General features: G+C 38.6%; 1 long non-coding RNA gene across 2 annotated transcripts in view; it reads right to left on the bottom strand.

Moving 5' to 3' along the window:
- LOC106880414 (uncharacterized) overlaps positions 1-5,083 on the bottom strand; it is a 16,911-nt gene extending 11,828 nt beyond the window's left edge. For both annotated transcript variants that reach the window (XR_001410739.1, XR_001410741.1), the window contains exon 1: positions 3,945-5,083. This is a non-coding gene — a long non-coding RNA (uncharacterized LOC106880414). The remainder of the gene's footprint in view (positions 1-3,944) is intronic.
- Between the last annotated feature and the right edge of the window lie 1,271 nt (positions 5,084-6,354).

Raw genomic sequence — 6,354 nt, 5'->3', positions numbered from 1 at the left:
AAAAAAAAAACAAACAAAAACTATGCCTGATTTTAACGTTGTTAAATATCACTAAATGTTCTGTTTTGAAGATTTTATGTTAAGGCCAGAACTTGTGCATTGTGTCGAAATTTCAACTCCACATACAAGCTAGATTTCTAGTGATATGAAAGGTAAATAAAATTTAAAAAAAAACTTGCGTTGACGGTTGCTTTTTGATTACCTCGTAGGAGCACTCCGTCGGTTTCGACGACGAGGGTCCCAACTGATACGAGCAACTGAACAGCTTGCTCGTGAAATTAACTGAGCAATCCATAGACACATGTACCCGCTAACGTTGTTCTCAGGTAGATTCAGCGTGACACGACCGGCCCTTTGAAATACAGTTGTGGGTACTGGAGAAACGTTAAATAAAGTGTCTTGCCCAAAGACACAACGCATCGCCGGGAATTGAACTCACGACCTTAGAGTCGCCAGCTGAATGCCCTAACCACTAAGCCACGCGCCTTCAGAGTCTCGTTGTAGTAGAATTAAAAAAATATATATTCAAGTATTTTCAAGACAAATATATTCCATTTAATGTGCTACAATCGTAGATAATGCACATGTTATCAACAATCTTTACAACGTCGCTACCTATATTTTCGATTAATGTTCATGTTTCCCACTGAAATGAATCAGATTAACAAATTACGAATTAAGAATTAAGACAACATTTAAGCGTTCGGCACACTTTTGATCGGTTAATAAATGCTATTGATAAAGAGGGAGAGCAAACACAAAGCGAATTTTGAAATTTAATTAATGTTCTAGGTGAAATAAATATAAGAAAAGGAACCTAGAACGAAATTACAATGAAAAATATGGGCGACGTATGGCGACGTAAAGAAAGAAGTCTGCCATTAATTTATTGAAAATTTTGAAGGATTTGAACTAGAAAAGTTGTTCAAAATAAAAGAAGAGCGATTTTTCTAATCAGCAGCAGATTGTAATTTTTACGAACGGCTGATATGATTTAATTCAGTTATGTGTCCAAGAGCTTAGAAACGAAGACCTCATTGAAATGAAAGGATACTATGAAAAAATTTAAAGAAGATGTAACAATAAAAACTCCTGTCTGTTATTTTGCTCTTAAAACGCTAGACGTGTAGTTCTTAACCTGAGCAATAGTGTGAATTAGAGGCATTATGAACTCACAAGGATGTGGCACAGGGAAGGGGTACAAATGTAATAGGATCCAAATGGAGAGTGCTGAGAGCTTAGAGTTCGTGAATTTTCCTAGAAATGCAATGTTTAACCAGAATATTTAACAAGGAATGCCATGCTAATCTTTTTTGTATCGTTCCGATTTCAGTATATGTAGCATTAGAATAGAAATCGAGCATTTTTGTTATTAGTGAGCAGGAAACACGACTGATGATGCATTAAGGTTTGACAAAAATTCATTATACAAGTCCTTGCCTTCTGAAATAATTTTCATGAAAAATTAGCATAGACGTGAAGTATTTGTTAGATGGGGCGCATATTAGATGGGATACTATCAGAAAATATAAATAGTAAAACCACTGGGCAAAATTCGCCTCTGTTTAAAATAATCTGCTGCTTTTGTTCGTTTTGTTTTTGCCAAATATGGGTAGAGGCGTTTGTAAAACGTGATTCGGTGAAAGATGGCAACCATTACCCCAAAACTTTGAAAACTAGAGCCTGGCGAAGCTTTTTTCCCCGCATCCGAATAGTGATTATATTATTTCCAAAGATTCAATTTCGAATGAAGTAGAAAAGCTGCTGAAAATATAATTAAATTCAACAACGTTTAATAGTAACATTTATAAAAAAAAAAAAGACTGCTATGAAAGCAAGAAACTGTTCACGCACATGCGCACACACACACAAATGAATAAATAAATCTAAAAGTAAAGAAAATAAGAGACTTCTTCAAGGGAACCGAAATATGAGCGGTAAAGCAGAATTGAGTGTTGCACTATAAAATTAAGCGGCGAAACAACATCGAGTCATGAATAAAAAAAATCCCCCAAACACCACTTCATTGTCTATTATTAGCAGGTGATTGATTCGTGTGCAAGCAAGGTGTTAACATATTGGTTATGCCTAAATTGTTTTATTGTTCCTTATATAACACTTTAAAAAGTCATGAAAATTTCATCAAAAACGTAACCACGTTTACAACATTATATTCAAGTAAAACTAGTCTATCGCTTAACGATCTTTCACTTAATTTAATATTTGATACTTATTGAAAGGGTAAACCCAGGTTTTCAGTATATTTACAGACACACACGTACGTTTTCACACACATACACACACGCACACACGCACACATGCATATGAGAATGTGTGTGGATTAGAAGTTCTGGAGCTGTACTCACGATTGCAAGATCGTGGCTTCAATTCCCGGACCAGGCAATACATTGTTTTCTTGAGCAAAAAAATTCATTTCACGTTACTCCAGTCCGAAGGACTAGTATTCCTTCAGGGCCAAGTTGGTCTGCTTGCCTAGCCCTCGACGTAGCATCATTCATAAGGTAGAACAATGTGAGAAAATGCATTGTTACCGGAGGTGTACACTCTCTCTTTCTTTCTCTCACTTCCCCTCTCTCTCACACACACATATGACGGACTTCTTTCAGTTTCCGCCTACCAAATCCACCCACAAGGCTTTGGTCGGCCCGAGGCTATATCATAAAACGCCTGCCGAAGGTGCCATGCAATGAGACTGAACCCGGAACCATGTGGTTTGGAAGTAAAGTTCTCACCACACAGACACGTCTGAGCATCATTTCGAGATATTTCTTTAATAAAACAAAATGGACTCTTCCATAAAAGTTCGATATATTGCGTATAACACTACTACTGAAAACGTGTAACCATATATATCTTTTGTTAAAAGCGTGCGCACGTTTCTGAGTCTCTGTGTATGGGTGTATTTTGTGTTTGTTTTAAAGGTTGTGCTTATTTCTCTGTCTCTTTTATGCATTCTCTCTTCCATCATCCCTTTGGCATTCTAATCTTGTTTCTGTCTCACACACGTATGCACGCGCAGGCGCGTGCTCCATACACACTCGGGACATATTCAGTTTCTTTATATGTGTGTGTTGTTTATCTGAATGCGCAAGTTCGTGTGTTTTTATATGCGTGTGTCTGTATTTTTAGGTGTGGACGTGTGGGTGGATGTGTGTATATATGCTTTTGTGTGTGCGTGTGTATGTGTGTGTGTCTCAGTGTGTACGTATACTTGCGTGTGTATGTGCGTGTGTAATACTTGTACGTACACAAATCTTATGTATCCACGTAAAATACCTAATAATCTACGAAAGCAGATGTATCTTATATCAAGTCATGATGGAAACTATAACTCGGTCTCCCTCACATCACTCTCTAGTGTTTTATGTGGATATCTATGCATGAACAAACCATGCAACCACATTCCCCGTAATATAAATTATTCTCTTATCTTCAGATGTACATTTGATCCGCCCAGGAGATTCACCGAACAATAGGTAGCTCTTGTAGAATTAGGAACCAAATCTCTCTCATTGCACTTCATGCTTGCATGTAGGTATGTTCGCATATATATGTACATGCAGACATGCATACGTACATGCATGCACACATATATGCATACAGGTAATTGCTCCATTTTCACAGATTTTTGCCGCCTCTTTGTGCTTCCTCGCTGTCAGTAGCATTGCTGAGTTTTAAACCAAAAGTAAGAAATTGCATAAGAGATATCAGACTTCCTATGTAAAAACGAAGAGAAGACTGTATCCTTTGCAAGAGGTACTAGACATGTTTGAAACTTCATAGCATCTTGATTGCATAAAAAAATGCATAAATCTGGAGCGCTCTGCGAGGCTACTTACATAAATTAGCCTTACATCTATACGAATTGCTTAAATTAACATCTTGCAAATATCATGCATAAATACATACGTATATCTACTTACATACGCGGCCACAAATGTGTGCATGCGTGTGCATACGATGAAGACCCACGATGTTGCTAACAGTAAACAATAATCAATATACTTCGTTACATGGTGGTCAGTGTACGACATAGTGGTCGTTACTGGTAAGCTCGTGTTTTGAGGTAAGTAATTTTAGACACTACAAGAAGCAAAATCTACCAAATGGTCGATGGTCATCCAAGGGAGCCAATGGTCTTCTTATTATGTATATGTGTATGCACATTAAATATTTGTTATCTCAGAGGCATGCTCGTATTTCATTCGAATGTTTCCTGGAAGAAATAAGGAAACAATATCGAAGTAGCCAGCAGTAGAACAGTGTGATTAACTGTGTATGGAACAACGTACTATCACGAAACTCGTGATGATGCCTGGAAACATATAATATTTTATGCTCGTCATAGACCAAGTTAGATGGTATTGTAAGTTCTGTATAGCTGTTTAGCCATTTTGCGTATCTCCTGTATTCTCATGCAGTAGAGTTTAATTTATCTTGCCACTGGGCATATTGAGTGAGAACGAGCGAGTCTGATAGGTGTAACCACCATCTCACTTTCAAAGAAAAGAATTAATCTACGCACATATCAGTGTCTAGAGGATAAGAGGGTATGTCAAAAGCTTGACTGATATCCAAGTAAAGGTGAAATGCTTTCACTGTAGCTGTTGAGGTATTATACTCGTCTGCGCTAGTGAAATATCGCCACTTCCGTTTTTCATCCGCATGGCATGTGTAGTATTCAGAGAAGCAGTAACGGTTGCGTGTACATCCAGCATGGGAGTATCAAATGCTGAAGTGTTGTGTAGTGAAATACAAACATGGACTTAATTGATTACTTATGAATGAACCATCTAGGAAACATTGATGGCCGAACTATTTTTACAGCGAATATATTCCTCAATTTTAGGAAGAAACTGCCGCCATAACCGTGGATTCAGCCACACATAAAGATTATTACAGTCACGATTAGACGTTATCCTCTAGTTCTTGTATGGATGCTTCCTAATTCGAAATTCAGTGTTGTCGAAGATGTCGTCTTCATTCGACACCAATGGACGAAGTATAGAAAACTTCCTCAACTGCTTTCCATATTTCCTTCTCTCTAATCACCGTCTGAGGTTGAAAGAGAGAAAAAAATTGAAAAGAAAAAGCTCCAGGCAAACATCACTGATATTATGACGTCATAATTACACTATGGATACATTTTGAACTTCTTTGCACTACTTCTCTCTCTCTCTATCTCTCTCTCTCTATCTCTCTCTCTCTATCTCTCTCTCTCTATCTCTCTCTCTCTATCTCTCTCTCTCTATCTCTCTATCTCTCTCTCTCTCTCTATCTCTCTCTCTCTCCCCTTTCTCTCACATACAGAAACACGCATCATACACATAAACATATGCATATGCATAACCGTGCATATACATAAATTTATAAAGACACACACACACACACACACACACACACACACACACACACACACACACACACACACACACACACACACACACATACACACACAGAGGTTCACCGTCGGCTACGATGACGAGCGTTCCACTTGACACAATCGAGCGAACAGCCTGATCGTGTAATTAACATGCAAGTGGATGAGCACTCCATCGACACGCAATTCTCTTAAAGTAATTCTCAGGGAGATTCAGCATGACACAGAATGTAACAAGGCTGGCCCTTTAAATTACAGATGCAAGTCTTATTTTTCCAGCTGAATTGACTGGGATAATGTGAAATAAAGTGTTTTACTCAAGAACACAATGCGAATCTAACTCACGACCTTACCATCATGCTCCGAATTCCCTAAGCATTAAACCACATACCTTCTAAAAGTATATACACACACACTTTCTTTCTCTCTCTCTCTCTCTCTCTCTCTCTCTCTTTCTCTTGGATGGTTAGCACTCCGTCGGTTACCACGACGAGGGTTCCAGTTGAATCGATCAACAAAACAGCTTGCACGGGAAATTAACGTGTCATCATCTAGAGACCAAGAAGCACTGACCAATGGAAGCATCTTGGGTCTCCAAGATCCAAGAAGACCAGTCAAAGCAAGTCCATTGGGAAGCTCGTGATGGTCCCTGTTTTTCCGACAGTACGGGCATCATCTACACCCACTGTGTTCATTTTAGCTAAACAATGGACTTTGTTAAGGTTATGAGGGACATCTGAAGAGATTTCGTCGCTAAAGCCAGACTTCTTCCACTCTCGAGAATGGTACCTGTGCACGCCAAAACAATATACCAGTCCACAATTTCATCATCGTAACCAGCTACTTGACAAAGGTGGGCATCAAAACTATCCTTCACCGTACCTACAGTCTGGACCTAACTCCCTGTGACTTTTGGTTGTTCCCTAAGCGACGAAGAACCTCATAGACAGTCG

This window comes from Octopus bimaculoides, chromosome 10 (assembly GCF_001194135.2).
Source record: "Octopus bimaculoides isolate UCB-OBI-ISO-001 chromosome 10, ASM119413v2, whole genome shotgun sequence".
Lineage (NCBI taxonomy): Eukaryota > Metazoa > Mollusca > Cephalopoda > Octopoda > Octopodidae > Octopus > Octopus bimaculoides.
This window is presented reverse-complemented; position numbering and strand designations above follow the sequence as displayed.